General features: G+C 35.9%; 1 protein-coding gene and 1 long non-coding RNA gene across 2 annotated transcripts in view; both read left to right on the top strand.

Moving 5' to 3' along the window:
• The window catches only part of LOC122141471 (SLAM family member 9-like), a gene marked incomplete at its 5' end in the record, with an annotated part of 137,205 nt that overhangs the window by 57,253 nt on the left and 63,334 nt on the right, over positions 1 to 16,618 (top strand). The gene's annotated exons all lie outside the window — the stretch shown is intronic.
• Positions 12,539 to 14,535, top strand: LOC122141697. The gene is made up of 3 exons (XR_006158015.1): positions 12,539 to 12,828; positions 12,971 to 13,032; positions 13,325 to 14,535. It is a non-coding gene; the product is annotated as an uncharacterized LOC122141697 (long non-coding RNA).

The raw sequence follows: 16,618 nt of genomic DNA, 5'->3' as shown, positions 1-16,618 counted from the left end.
CAGAACAATAGCGGGAAATATGAAAAACAAATATAATTGCCCACAGATTATCACATTACAATATGTCACAGGATACACCGCCTGTACAGTTAAGCTGCTATTGAAAACAGTGCATAAGTGTTGAAATCTGATTCTGTTATTTCTGATAACACAGAGACATATTTTAGAGACACCCAGACTCCTCCTGTTATAAGTGAGTCCTATTTTTAATAATATCACAAACATACAAAGATTAATTTCCTTGTTTACTTGTTTCAGAAAAGAAAAAAATAACAACATTGCGTCTTACAGGAACTGAACTTCAGAAATACTCTCAGCAAAGTGTTTCACCTGATTTTTAAAGGCCCACATTAATACACAAAACAATAAGTCATTAACTTGTCGATTTCTCCACATAGGTAAGTTTCAGCTCCTCTTCTTCCCATCACTTCCTAATAACGTTTCTTTCAAAGAAAGTATCAAATTGATAAATGACGTTATACTAATTTATAACCAGCCTCATCCTGAGTCTGATTTAACGTCATACCAAGTCCCCTAAGCAATGTCTTTCTGATTCGGCGGCGGGATATTAACATCATTCTCCTGTAAGAAAACACAGATTTACAAATGGTAATTGATTGATGAACAGTGAGTCATATATCTTGTTAAATCAGTTGTGTGTAATACTTACATTTTCATTATTTGCGGTTTATATTTCTTCTGGCGACAGTAGATCACACCAGCAGTTACAGTCGCACTCATCAGCAGAAAAACAACAATAACACATATCCCCACTGCAGGAACTGAAAACAGTCGGTCAGAGTGAATGATAATAATATGGTTTTAGCAACAGCAGTTTAAAACAGCATCAGAGCTATGAGAGTTGTGAGGGTGGAATGTTAACATTTTTCACATATACTCACAAAAGTGAGTTTGGTTGTATTTATTCTGTTTGTTGATTGACTGCTGTGGCTGATGATGATCTGTAGTTGATAAAGTCCAGAGTCTGTGATGTTCATGTTTGTGATGTTCAGAGATCCAGTGGTTTGGTTCAGCTTCAGTCTGTTTCTGAATCTCTCTTTACACTGATCATCTGTACAGATCTTACTCCGAACTCCAGTGCTTTCAGCGATGAGATTGTCATTATAGTACCACTTTATTGAATAAATAATTTGACTTTTGGTTTCAACGTATTCTAGAGTGACAGAAATTCTTCTCCGTTTATCACATGTCTGATTTTGATTTCGTTCAGTAGCAGACACACCTGAAACACAAACCGACAGCTGCTGGAGGATCACTTTGTTTGTTATTCAGACAGATTATAAGAGAAGCTGGTCAGAGTTGGATGAGTATACTCTGTCAACTTCATCTGAACTCAACTGCAGCTTCTTGTGAAAAACATTAACTGTTAAAACTAACAGAAATGGCTTAAGGCCCTTTCACAACAAGGATAATGATAACACTGTTGACGAAGATACAGATCTAAAAAACGTTTTAAATTAAAAACAATATTGATAAACTATAACATCTTTGACAGCCAATCATCACGAGCTCCAGCATTTAAATCAGCAGAAGACAAAAACTGCAGCTCTCTTTTAATAACAGAACTATATTGTGTGTTGCTGTGGACACTTATATTGCTGTTGTTTATACGGTATTGTACTAGTTTGAATAGGACTTTAGTTTCAAACCAGAATAAGCTGCTTAATGCTTTGTTTTTGTATTGCATTGGATTTTTTTTTTTTTTATGGACCCCCTTAGGTGATATATTCATGGAGCATTGATAGAAAAAAAACAGTTATATTATGTTTTTATATTATGTCTTTTGTAATTTGTTCAAGTTATTGTTTTTGCAGTTTTGTTGTTGTTGCATGTGTCATTTTTTTGTATATTATTTTTTATTTTTTGTTTTATATAATAATTCATTAGCTGACCACAGCTGTCAAATTATTTTAATGGATTTGCAGAGGCATAGATTATAATTTTACTAGTCAAAAGGGCAACTGAACATTTAGCTGAACTTTAGGTTTACGTTTATTAAGGAAATTTAACATTTACATTTTTTCTATATGGACAACCCATAATCACTGAGTATTTGATATTACTGAGGGTTTTATAATAAAATGTAGTTGTAAAGTGTAAGCAACAGACCAAAAAGACAATGAAAATATTTTAAATATATATAAACTGCATTCATTAAATGACTCACCAGTGACAGCAACATTGATTGTTTTACTGCTGCTGCTGCTGCTGCAGATGATCTGTAATGTATAAACTCCAGAGTCTGTGGTTCTGATGTCCATGATGGTCAGAGATCCATTCTGATTGTCCAGCTTCAGTCTGTCTCTGAATCTCTCAGTGCCATTATTACACTGAACATCTGTACAATTATGACTGAAATTTCCATTGATTTGAGCGATGCAGGTGTCATTAAAATACCATGTAATATAATTTAGTTACTTGCCTTTTTGGATTGTTTTTTGTGTTTTTTCATTTAAAATCTTCTTGATGGATTGTTAACACCAAAACACACTGAAGAAAAAAAAAAAAAAAAAAAAACACAGTTGTTTTTTTCCTCCAAAAAAGCACAAAGATTTTGAATAGAGAAATATGCCTGACTATTCAAAACACATGCAAACAAACAGCAGAAGAACAACACTTATTTCACAACACATTTCACTCATCAGAAACAAACATACACAAGTCTCATAGATGATCTCCAACAATACATGCAATCCACACAGATCATGACTCCACACCAGAAATATCAGATGATGCCATGCAGATCCTGTCAAAAAAATCATTTTTTTTTTTTTTTTTTTTTTTTTTTGTGGTGGTACTTCTGGCAAAACTGTCAAATACTCAAAACCTGATCTAATCTTAGTTTGTTTTGTGTCAATGCTCATGTGTTTGTTGTAGTTGACTTCGTCTGACCTGTAGAGCCCTTCACAGGTCTCAAAAGAGGTATTGGTGTTATAGAGGAATAGAGGTTTTAACATTTAGGGGTATAAACAAGATCACGGCAAGCATATTAAAGAGAGGCTTCATTTTCACCACTTTTCCCTTCAGAAAATGAATCCAGATACAGATTCATAAAAATGCTCTGTGCTCGTAAAAGTGTTTTAGTGGCAATATGGTTTTAAAGTGTCATCAGAGCCTCCCTGTGCAAGGTATGAGGCGATGATGTGTGAACGTTTTTTAGGCTCTCTGCAAAACCACTCTGCAGAGTCCAGAGAAAAAAAACTAAAAAACAACAGAGCATCATCTTTTGTCACATAAGCACCTGCTGGTACATGTTTTGACTGCATTAGGAATGGCAATAGAAATGTCACTCCGCACACACACACACACACACACACACACACACACACACAGTCAAGCAAAAAAATACAAACAAACAAATAAATAAATAAATAAATAAGGGGACAACTATAAAAGAAGTACAAATTAAAATAAATGAAAATACATTATACAAGTGCAAAATATAATATATAAATACTAAAATGCATCAAATAACAATACATAAAAAACAAATATATAATAATAATAATAATAATAATGATAATAATAATAATAATAATTAAAATAAAATGACAAAAAGTGTTAAAGGAAATTTTTAGATGCTTAGCTGGAGTGCCCATAGACTCCAATAGAGGGCACTCCACTCAGGACTCTGGCATTTTTTGTTTCCATCCCCCTGTTTTTTCGACTCCATTCCATCCTTCCCATCCTGCCTTATTCCTGGGCACTGATTTGCGTGCACACACACACACACACATAACACACACCTGCATCTAATTACATAACACCCCTGCAGCTAATACACACACACACGCATATAAGCAGCACAATCACTCTCAGTCTGGGGGTGAGACTCTCTTGTTTAGTCTTGTTGCGTTCTGTCTAGCATTTCCGAGCGGTTTTCCCTGTGTTTTTGTACCTTCTGTGTCTTTATCTGATTGAATTGTTTTATACTGACATCAGATTTTCTGCTGCCTTGCCCCGACCTCTGCTTGTTACTGTTACTGATTCTGGACTATCCCGACATACCTAGAACGGCCGTTCCTGATTACTGCCTGTCCAACCATTCTCTTAATAAAGTTCTGCATATGGATCCGAACGTCTCTGACTCCTCGTAACAGGACCCAGTAAATGTCAGTGGTGTTATTGTTTGTTGTTTGTTATTTGTTAATCCTCCAAAAAATAAATAAGCATGTATCCCATGAGAGGACTCTAAAGAAAAGCCAGTGCAACTACTTGTACTCTTATCTATAAACACTTGGAGAATGGAATCAAGTTGGCTATTGAGTACCAATTATGAAGGAGTGGAATCCTGGAGCCATTGTGACCTTCATTATATATATTTTTTTTTATATATATTTTTTTTTTTCTTGAATAATCGTTAATCAAAGTAACAATCAAGTTATTAATATTGAATGAAGTTACTATACTCATATACTATATTCTGTCACACTGATGTCCAGGGTATCAGATATTCATCTCTGGAGAGACCTGTGGATCTGACCTCTGATCACTTGTCACCTTAATAATCACTAGAAGATATGCTTCGAATTTCATTCAATGTGTGAAGATTTTCTAAGCTTTTCTATGTTTCAACCAATCAGAAACATCCAAACCTATGCACTGACTTAATTAGTGACCTCTGTTAGAGTGTAATTGCTGATGTTTTTAGCATGAACAAAGAGCAGCCTATGAACTCGAGGTGTTGATGCTGATGCTTGATCTGGAGAATTTCTTAACTGATTCCCATCTCTGACCTCCTGGTCTTTCATACTGTGCCTGGTCCTTGGGTTTAACTGTAAATTCCCCTGCAGATACAATCAAACCTGGCTCAGGACCACAAGCTAATTAAATTAACCCAAAAGTAGATATTTATTATGGTATAACGTTATTGAATTAAGCAAACAACACTGAATCAGAAAAAAAAAAAAAAAAAAAAAAACGCTAATTAATACACAAAAACTCCTGGTGTTGAAAAGGCCTCACACTAGGAAAGAAGAACTTTCTTTTAAGTCGATTCATCACATGTAAACCACTTGACTCCACCCTAAAAACACACAAAAAGAGACAACCGCCACCTGTTAAATGGAAATGAATATGGGAACAAAAGCAAGGCAGGATCATAACAGTAGATACTGTGTGTAGCATGCTATGTTCAAGCATATGCAACCCAGGAACAAGTCTGTGAAAAAAACAGCAGCAGAAACAATATTCAATGACAATCTCGTTCGCAAATTCTAACTCTCTTGGATTTGGATAGTGTTGCACACATGGCTGCAAGTGAATTGCAAGTGAAAACAGCAATTATAGTGAATGGGGGTTAGGGGGGTAGTGGTTGGGGGGGGGGGGGGTATTATGATCATTAGTAAATAAGGAATTGGCAAAAAGAGAGAACTCAGATTGGCTGTTCAGCTTAGCAAATGAGTGCATAAGAGAAAACGGAACTGATGAAAGCAATCCAAAGATGAGTAAAGAGGGAATGCATTGATACTTCTTGTCATTCAATCAATTTTTTTTCTTTCTAGAAAACCCATAGAAAGAAAGACCAAAAAGGGGCTGACATTGCCAGTGGCATTTGCAACTCAGCAGACAAGACTGAAAATGCCAGTGGCATTTTGTATTCTCCCAGTTTCAGTTTCTAAATGGCAAAAACCGACTACTGCCCACCTGCTGGTATGGGAGAGCAGGGTATGGGGTAGTTTGTCCAATGTGTTCTAGTGTTGGGTTTGTTTTGTTTTTTGTTTGTTTGTTTTTTTTATGTACAGTTGATACAGTTGCTCATAGTACAACCACGCAAAGCAACACCACAGTCGGCTTTTCTTAAATGTTAGTTGTTTTTGGCACTCGGTTTTGTATATGTCTACCTATCCCAAAACAGCCGTGAAAAGTGCACAACTGATTCAATAAAAGGAATGGTAGTCCATCTGTAGTGTGGAAAGCTGGAGGGTAAGAGTATCCGGACATTAAGAAACTATTATCTTACAAGAAAGACTCTACTTATTAAATGAATGTTGATGTTGTGTAAGTCGACGAGGCAACCCACATTTATGACAGTTCGCGGCCACAGACCACCAAGGTCGACAATCAAAGAACTAGCAGTTGTACATGCGTGGTGAATTGGTGTGCTATGTTGCTTTGTGCTCAGCTGCCATCTTTGTGTCAAACAATGCACCATAAGGACTACAGGTGACTGCGTCAACCAACACATGCATATAAGAGAATACACAGTCTTTATGTAACTGTTACCAATGCGGGTCACTCATGCTTTACCGACTTATTTTTAGGGCTGTGATGTCTGTCTCATTAAAGTTGAGCAATCTGTCCATGCGGGTTTTATGTGTCTAGTGTCCACATCAACCTCAGCTCTTGATGTTTTTTATGTTGTGCTCAATGAGGCCCAACCATCACACGGCCCGAAAAATGGCCTAATGTGTTTTTGAACCGAATGTCTTGTAAATCAAAACTGCCTAGAAAGCTACAGTAGCAGCCAACAAAAGTCTGGCTATCATATTTTTGCATTTTGTTAAAGCTGTCGAGTCTGTGGTGAGGCTAATCGAGCAGCGAGCCCTGACAGGTAAAACGGAGTCTAGTTTAAGACAGTTTTACCAAACCCAATTTGACTGTTTATTAATTGTTTTCCCTTCATTGGCACTGTAATTCTTGTTTTTTGACAGAATCAAACTGTGAGGTTAAATAAAAAGCAGGACAGGAAGAAGACCCTTCACCCTACAGCTATTAAACATGCATGTACAAGAAACACCACACGGCCTTCAGCCTCTCAACAAAACCGACCAACCAATGATAAAGCAGGTTTGATCAGTTTGTGACTCATTGAAATGAGCTGGATGAACGATTGTCCACAGATTCGCGCAGATCGTATAATCTAACTTCAATCGCATCCCTTCCTCACATGAATACAACGAAGAAAATGTTTCACGATATTATAGGTGTTTGTCAGTCTGTATGGGTGGTGGCGTCTGTACTTTGGTAGTTATAAATATATAATATATAGATATTATACTCGATATTTTTTTTTTTTTTTGGCTTAATGTCAGTGGCATTCTTTGAATTAAGAAAGAATCATTAAAAATAATCATCTAGACAATTATTTGAGCGAAATTGATCGGCAAGTTTCACATTCTTCATCTTGCCAACCTTCAAATCTTTTGCATGGCCAATTCTAGAATTGCACAACTGGGTGGGGCTTTTTGAAAACTTAGCACATTATCTTGGCAATAAATATTTGATTTCAAAAATAATAATAATAAAGAAGAGATCAAAAAAGCTTTTTTTTTTTTTTTTTTTTTTTTTTTAATCGAGTGCTACTTGACGCCAGACCTCATTTGAACATCTGATAACTGAATTAACCAAAGCACATTGGTTCAGATTTTCCATACTTTTCGATTCTTGTGACGTGGATATGCATGCTGTTACCTTGATGATCAAAATCTGCAAACATTTCACTGACACTCAAGACAACACATAACATTAAGAGCTCTGGGGCCTCATTTATAAAGTGTGCATATGCTCAGATTCGATCTAAGAGTGTGTGTGTGTGCTTAAATCCACGCCAGCACTCATATTTGTAAAAACTGTCTTTGACTGAGCAGACGTACACACTTTTTCTTTTTTTCGAGTACTGGGGGTTTTTGAAAATGTGAGCTGTTCTTGCAGCTCACTGTTCTAAATGAAAGAATTTGGATGATTACATGTTAATGACATTAATAAAGAGTCATTTACGGAGCACAGAGCTGAAACCATTCTGTTGCGCACAAGTTCAAGATCAGTAGCGATTCATAGATATCACATCTGAAAGAGAGACATACGTGCATTTACTGTGCATACATTCATTCTGTGAATCACACATTTAGAACATATATGAGAGATGATCGTAAGATAAATTTTAGGATGGTTTCTGCACACCATTATATAAATGAGGCCCCTGGGGTGTGAACTTTTGAACAGGATGATTGACACAACGTGAGATGGCAGAGATTATTATCTTTTTTCAGACTTTTCACACAATTTAATCTGTGGGAACTGATGGTTGTTTTGTTTATTTTTTTTTTTATTTTTTAGTACTGCCCTTCAGAATATATGAAATATTTACATTTCTAGACAAAGTATGAGCAATTTACCCGACCATCCTGTGGAAAAGTTTACACCCCCTGACTCTAAATGCAGTGTGTTGTAGGGGTGGGCGGATCTATTGATCTGCACCTAAAAATATTGATCCTAGTGTGGTTTCTGAACAGCAGTACATACTTCAGCACATACTTCAGAATGTATCAATAGTGACAGCAAAGGCTTTTACATTGTTACAAAAAAAGTTATTATTTTTAACTAAAGAATTCTATTATAAATATATAATAGAAATAGAAATAATATCAGTTTTCACAAAAATATTAAGCAGGACAACTGTTTCCTGAGCATCAAATGAACATATTAGAATGATTTCTGAAGGATCATGTGACACTGAAGACTTGAGTAATGATGCTGAAAGTTCAGCTTTGATCACAGGAATAAATGGCATTTTAACATATATTCACATACCGTCAGATGTACAATGTTACAAGCTGTCTCTTCTGCCAGTATGAGGCACTTTTTTGAGATTTACCTTGTTGCTAGGAGTGGTAGACAATCAGCTGGTAGGGATTTTCAGAATTGTATGTGAGATCAATCTTGGTCAGGGTGCCATTTCAGGTTAATAGTGCACAAACCACATCATCAGTAGTGTACCCTTACATCGTTGGTTTTTTAAGCTTTCTACATACAGTACACCCTTCACAAGGGTGGCCCACTGCAGGAATGATCAGACATTAGCTTTTGTCCTGTGCTATACGTTCCCGAACCTTACCCTGTTGATAAAGTCCTGCAGTGCCAAGTTTCTTAAGTGTTATGTTACTTTGACACTTAGGCCCAGCATGGATCTTCCACTCGTGGCAAATTCACAAGGTGCTTACTACTTCTTTCGTGAAGGCTTGAAAGTTAAGTTCTTTCAACTTCTTATGTCGTGATGCCAACAATCCTCTGCATCCCACTTCAACTGATAAATTTTGGTGTTCCAGCCATGCTGTTTCATTTCTGCTACAATCTCTGCATAGGTGTAGCTTTCTTTCCCTCACTCCCTCCTGTCCTTAAGTTCTCCCATGACGCTGGACTCCATCTTAAAATTAGGGGACCAGAGTATAACGCCTGGCACTTAGGTTGGCAATTCCGCCCGCAATTGTCCAGTCATGGGCCAGGCATGGGGTTGTTCTCTGATTCTGACTTGGGAAAGGATTCTGGGTGGTGTTTTGCCCTGCTCCTGACACATATTGTTGTCCTTCGGGAGATGTGCTTGCCCCTGTGGCTGTAAATTGGACATCGCTTTACGCTCCCAAAAGCTGATTACCATGATATTGAAGGAACTGATTGTGTCTGCCCGAACATAATCTTTGTTGCTTGCATTTCCCATAAGCCTTCCCCTCTAGCTGATCTTTCCTCCTCTCCCACACCTTCCAACCCCATCTCATTAGACTTCATAAAACCTTCCTGGCTTACCCACTGTAAACAAAGCAATGCTGCTTTAAAAGGTATTATTCAAAAGATAAAAGATGTGATCAAAGCCTGAAGACTGTACAGTTTTCCCTTCAGAGAGAAATCATATAAACCACCACCCTCAATTCAAAGTGCTGAGTGTTGATAGAGAGAGAGCTGTGAGAGTGGACGCAACAAGGCAGGCTTAAGAATGCATGTATATTATATGTTTTAATAACATGTTATAAAAAAAATAAAATCTATCTATTATCTATATTATATTAGAGCATATATCTATAATCTATATATATATACTATGATCTTACAAAGGCAACGTCTTTCGGAGAAGTACTATACGAAAGTAATTCCATTCAACACATCTCCTGATCTAAATGTCCCATAGTTAAGAAGGATAAGCTGTTGAAAATATGCAGGTGAAGTCAACTTTTGATGTTGAAAATAACTTTGTAGCTTCACTAAAGTTTTTTTTGTTTGTCGTGTTGCTCCTAGTCTAGTAGATAATTTTAAAACGTCCATTAATTTACTCGATTATCATCACCTTTCAATTTCTTTTGGTGATATCTGCTGCTTTCCCGAATGGTTCTTATTTAACAATTAGTCACAAACAACAGCTGATTTCAGGCTGTTGTAAACCATCAGAAACCTCAAATCCTTTTTTAATTTTATTTTTTTTATTTTTTTCTCAGGTGTGTTTGGTGAAGTCATTGTCGGGTGACAGAAGGAGAACTCTGTTACTTTACACATTGGTGTTTACTGAAATACATGAGGACGACGATATACGTGGAACTGTTTGGAGCTGAAAAGTCTCAAAAGCTAAAAGAAAGAAAAAGAACAAACCTTCTCCACATTTGATGGTCCCTCTGGATGGTGAGATTCAGAGAAGACTGAAGCTGGACAATCAAACTAGTAATCTCTGACACATCACAAACATCACAACTCAACCCGCTTGGAGATTATCACTAGAGATAAGTGGAGCGAAAAATCTCATCAAAAACAGTCAGTGCTTACTGCGTCTATGGTGAGTAGTCCAAACATTCACATATATAGCTGTTTTATTAAAATAATAGTCAGTACAAGTTTTAGCTCCATCAACACATTTGTAGAACGTAATGTTGATAAAAGGGGTCCATAAATGAAGAAGATCTGTAAAGTTGAAAAGACCTAAAGTCTCAAATCCAAAGAGATGATTGCTTTATCAAAGTTAAGACTTTCTGCCACGCCCACCCTAAAACAGTCACTATGTGGACGAATATTTGCATAATGCTGCTCAAATGTTCACATAAAGAAAGAAGGCGTGGTTTCAGTAATCACAGTTAGTGTTGAAGCAGTCATGTCAGGTTAGATGCGTGTGTGTATCTAGGAGAATCAAAGGCACTGTTATTTGGCCTTCCGAAAGTAGATGCAATTTAGGAAGCTTTTAAGATTACTTAGACACAGCAACACATTTGTGATGGACGACCGTTTCGTGAACCGAGGTGAGAGGTAATTCTGACTTTGCTACCTTCTGAATCAGCAACTGAAAGTAGGGCTTTGTTTATTAATTTAAATATTTGCTTTTGACTGTTCAAATGTGGAGTTTTGCATGTTGTGTGTGTGTGTGTGTGTGTGTGTGTGTGTGTGTGTGTGTGTGTGTGTGTGTGTGTGCACGTGTGCGCGCATGTGTGAGAGAGAAAGAGACAGTGTCACACAGTGGAGTCAGCTTTCTTAACTGTTGTGGCTTGTGTACTGCATACGAGCACATACGATCTTCTTCACTGTGTCTGTTTTTTGCGACTGTTCCTCTTTCAGACTTTGACTCTGATGCTAAAACTATGACATGTATGGACATTATTAATTGTGTTCACATTTAATTTGAAAGATGAAGGTTGCGATTATGGAAAGGGCTGCTACATTTCCGACGAGTGCTTGCGGTGTTTGGCCAATCACAATGCACTGGGTAATCTGGGCAGACTGTGCTTGTCGGAAGGAGGGACTGTTTAAGAGAGGCAGGGGATAGAGGACCTACAGTAATGTACAGTATTTGAAAAATAATGTGTTTTTTGAACATTAAAGCATGTCAACATATTCTGTTACACCAAACACACAAAATACTGATCTTCAAAAAAATGCGTCATATGGCCCCTTTAAGGATGTACAGTCAATTTATGAATAAAATAAAGCCTGTGGTAAACATAACATGACAATATTTTTACGTTTTGTTCTAAAATGTAAAAAACTGCACCACTCAGAGCCCAAACAGACGTTTTCAAAAATGAACATAACTGTTTCAACATTTTTATTTTGGGTATGGATATAAGTTACATTGTACAACAAAACATAAAAAGTATTTTCAAGTTATGTTTACCACAGGCTTTATTTTACTCATAAATAATAATAATAATAAAAAAAAAAACACATTATAAAACCCCTTGGGAAAACTTGAAGGAACATCCAAATCGGCTAAGAGACCAAACCTTTGGTCCGATCTAGGTGCCCCCGATTTCAACCTAGGGGGTCTCCCCTCCCCCACACATTATTTCACCCACATTTTTTTTCCTGAAACATCAGTGTAGACACTTTACTTAGATTCAATGTCCTTTCAATGTATATATAATCACTTTTGTGTATTTATTTTAATGTGGACACCTAAATGTCTTTGACCCTTAGCAATTTTGTTGTTTGAGATGATATAAACCCTCTAAAAATAAGAGCTGGAAATAAGATTGTTGTTTAGATTTATCAATATTTTTCTTTATTCTCTCATGTTTTCAGCTCGTCTGTCTGTTCCTGTCATCAGCAGTAACTCTTCACAATGTTCTTCTTCATCATCTTAATGGTTTTTTTTTTTGTTCAGTTTAGGAATGGTTGTTTATTTTTTTGTTGATTGTTGTATGTGGGTAATGTGACTCTCTCCTGGTACAAAGGAAACAGTTTATTGTCCAGCATCAGTGTGTCTGATCTCAGCATCAGTCTCTCTCTACCTCTGGAGGTGGAATATCAGGATAAAAACAGCTATAGCTGGGTGCTCAACAATCCCATCAGCAACCAGACTCAACATCTGGACATCAGTCAACTCTGTCACACATGTTCAGGTACAGCAGCGCTGATATGTGTGTTTATTTACTGAGCTGATCTCTGTCTTCAGTTGTAGATCAGATTGATTCAATCACTTACACTCATGACTGTCTCTCTTTTGCTCTTCATCAGTTCCTCCAGTCTCTGTATCTCTGATAGTGCTGATCTCTGCTGCTGCTGCTGGATCTCTGTTGATTATAGCTGCAGTCGGGATCTTCTGCATCTGCAGGAAATGTAAAAAAATTAAAAAAGCTCAGGAGATCATAAAATTAATGAATATGATGAAATATTTATATTTTTATAAGTCACAAATTTCATTATAATATTGACAGCTTGGTAGTTTTAACATGTATGTGTTGTTTCATTGTTAATGCAGGTCAGCCAAAAAGGAAAGACAGGACTCATTCAGGACTGTTTAAATCATCATCTCGAAAAAAGGTAAGAAGTTACAAGTAGTTGTTGCAGTCAGTTAGTCTGTTACTCGTTTATACAGTATAGTTCTTAAAAATTGATGCTACTTTCAAATTTTAAATTATATTTCAAAGCTTTTTTTTTTTTTTTTTTATTTTTTTTGAGTAGACCTTTTTTTTTTTTAATTTTATCAAGGCTTTAGTAAGGTCTTGTATAGCCTGCATATTCACTCGGAGTGAATCTGAAGCAAAATTCTATTATAACTTTTTAAATGGTGTTAAACAGTTGCTCTTGATTTAATGTATATTTTTCCTTGCAGAAATCAAATGATGAACATGTGTATGAAAATATCTCCCCAAAGCGATGATCAAATACAGAATCTACTGGAATAAAATAAATGTCCTGACTCCACCTGTTTAGGTTACATTTAATCTCTACCAGGAGGGTGTTTTTTTTTTTTTTTTTTTTTTTTTTTTTTGCACATCCAATCTCATTGTTATGTCTTGAATTTTTGCTGCTGTTTAATTTAGTGGTTTACAAATAGAATAGCATTCAGAAACTCAACTAAATTGTTTATTTTCTATCTTAACATGCATGAAACTTGCATGCCTATTAAATACTGAATCCACCCTTTACTGCTCTCTGTTAATAATAATAATAATAATAATAATAATAATAATAATAATAATTATAATAATATCGACTGCATACAGTTTGTACACGATAAAGGCTGCTGGATATTTTGCCAAATCCAGCACAATCACATCATCGCTCTCTGATGTCGAAAGAGGAAAATAACACATCTCTAATAATAGCGCTACTTTTACCAGACACAGCGCGCTATAAATAGATGCTTCTTGCTTTATGAAGGTCGACATCTTTCCAGTGACGCAGAGCGCGCAATCAGACACGTCACATCATAACAGTTTCGAAATTTCAGTGGTTCGCCGCTAGGGAGCGATGATCTCTGAGAACCCATGAGAAGGGTGACCATATTTTGATTACCGAAAACCACACTCTGCACTCTGCCCGGCAATGAGATACTCAAATGATACTCGAAGTGTACTCAAAGATGCCTTATAATTTCAATACATTTATAGTATGCATCCTCTGTATGGACAGAAAATTGTTATATTACAAAATACTATCTATAACCAAAGACACAAATTCAGATTTCTTTGTCTCAGAGGTTACTCAACATGTTTTATGACAAGTTTCAAAAATAACGAATGAAATAATGATAGAAAAAAAAAAATGTCTCTTCTGTATTAGAAAAATAAATAAATAAAAAATATGGGGTGATGGGCCATGAGCCAGTGTCTATTTAAGGTTTGTACCTGATCTCAGACAAGTTTTATAAATTTCTAGGCATTTAATTAATGACACATTTTTATAATAAAAAGCAAGAGCTGTAGTTTAGAGCTGTAGTCACCTATTGGTCTGATTACCCAAGCTCTCATTAAAACAAACGAAACAAGTCCTACAATTTAATAAAATAGATAGATTTAATCTATAGATAGATAGATAGATAGATAGATATTTTAGTTTGATTATGTAATTTGTTATTTGCATTTAATATATTACAGCTTTATGATATAAGCTATAATTTCAGTTACAATTACATTTTAGGCAATGTAGTTTTTTTTTTTTTTTTAGATTTTTATTGTAATAACAACTCAGCTGTCCTCAGCTGGACACCTTTTGAGTAGAAATGCATATTGCAGTTTTTTGTTGTTGCAAATAAAACCCATAGTCAATAACTACTGTGGTTTTGAGTTATTTTAATATATAAATTCAATTAAATCATCAAACATTCATATGACTTGACAGTGACTTGCTTGCCTCAAGCTATGACTTGACTTTACTTGCTTGACAAGTTTTTGAAAGAGTCACTCCACAATACAATAGCAAAATATATAAATATGTATAGTAATTTTATGTTACATTATTAATCAGTGTCTAGTACACCTTCCTAAGGAAAGGATGGACCAGGAGACATTGCAATTACTAAATGATATTTAGACAGACTTAAAGAAGTTCCAAATCTATATTTGTGTACTTATTATTTCAGATATTTTGCCTGTAATGTAAATAAACGTGCAAATAAAGTCTTTTTCATAAAGGGTTTATGTTGCTGCTGATTGGGCTGACTTTTTTGACACTGGGGGGGGGGTGACACACCCACCAAACAAGAGAAAATAAATGTATCTCAAATGTATCCACCATTTCCAGGACACGTTCAAACCGGAAACCGTATAGCAAAACATTGTGCACCAGTTAGAGCTTGAACTTGCTTGAAATTCATAGATTTTGATGAATAATAAGCCTCTGTACTTCCGTACTTCCGATTTCTCCTATTATGGGGACAGGAGTCTTGTCAGTCAATAAATGGGAAAACAAAGTAACTGGCATTACTTTTTTTGAAAAAGTAACTCAGCTATTCATTTGTAAATTAAAAAGTAATGTGTTGTTTTATTGGTTTATTGGTTAATTGAAAAAGTAATGTGATTTGATTACTTGACTTGGTTTTGCGTTACCCCCAACAGTGCTTTCGACAAATACATTTCCACACCTTTCAAATATTTTTTTCGCACACTAAATCTTTGAACTAGCTGTTTTGTACTTAATGTATATAACCTGGGGTCTCATTTATAAATGTTGTGTAGGCACGAAATATGCATAGAAATTGCATACGCAATTTTGTACGCACATATCGGGATTTATAACTTTATAAACTTGGCGCAAATATGTACGCATCTTACGGACATTCTAGACCATGCATACGCACTCTTTTTTTCTGGCGTGAGAAAAGTAATGAATTAAGGAATGGTTTTAAAATCTATTTTTATTTCATTATACACATTTACATTCAATATTCCACTTTCATTAATGGAGATAAGCACTGCAAATACATAAAGCCATTACGCAGAAGTTTAACAAAAATTATATGAATTTAGACATGGATGCGCTTGATCACTTTTCCTGTGGTATGCTGTTTTAATGACAGCGAGGAGTGCTATAGATGCACAATAATTCATCTTTAAACTAAACTGCAGATCTCATGCTATGCAACAATATTTTAGTGAGAACGATGATCAATGATGTGCACTTACTTCGATATTATGGTGGACACTGCTGGATTCAGCGGTCCAACGGTCCAACGGTCCATTGTCCGGTTTGGATAGGTCCAGTGATAATAGCTTACTGTACAACCGCAGCTGCACTGAGGTGTTGTGTGAAGTCATCTCTACAACATTATGAAAAATGCCACTGTATCTGAATACAACTTCAAGAAAATGGCAATTTGTCACATGGATGGCAATATGCATAGAAATGATATGCAGATGAGGTTATTCATAGTAAAACTAGCCGTTGCAAGGTCCATATATAGTGATTTCGGGGAGGAGTCGGGGTGGAGAAGCACGAATGCACAATCTTCCCCTGATTGGGATTTAAAAATGGATTTTTCCGCAGGTTCTGGTGTATGCATTGTTTTATAAAATCTTGCTTTTGTGCATACGTACACTTTTAGGATGAAATCTACTGAGAGTTTTATAAATGAGACCCCTGGTTATTGTGGAGATGGTAAATCACACCAGCAAAAAAAAAAAAA

This window comes from Cyprinus carpio, chromosome B22, assembly GCF_018340385.1.
Source record: "Cyprinus carpio isolate SPL01 chromosome B22, ASM1834038v1, whole genome shotgun sequence".
NCBI lineage: Eukaryota > Metazoa > Chordata > Actinopteri > Cypriniformes > Cyprinidae > Cyprinus > Cyprinus carpio.
This window is presented reverse-complemented; position numbering and strand designations above follow the sequence as displayed.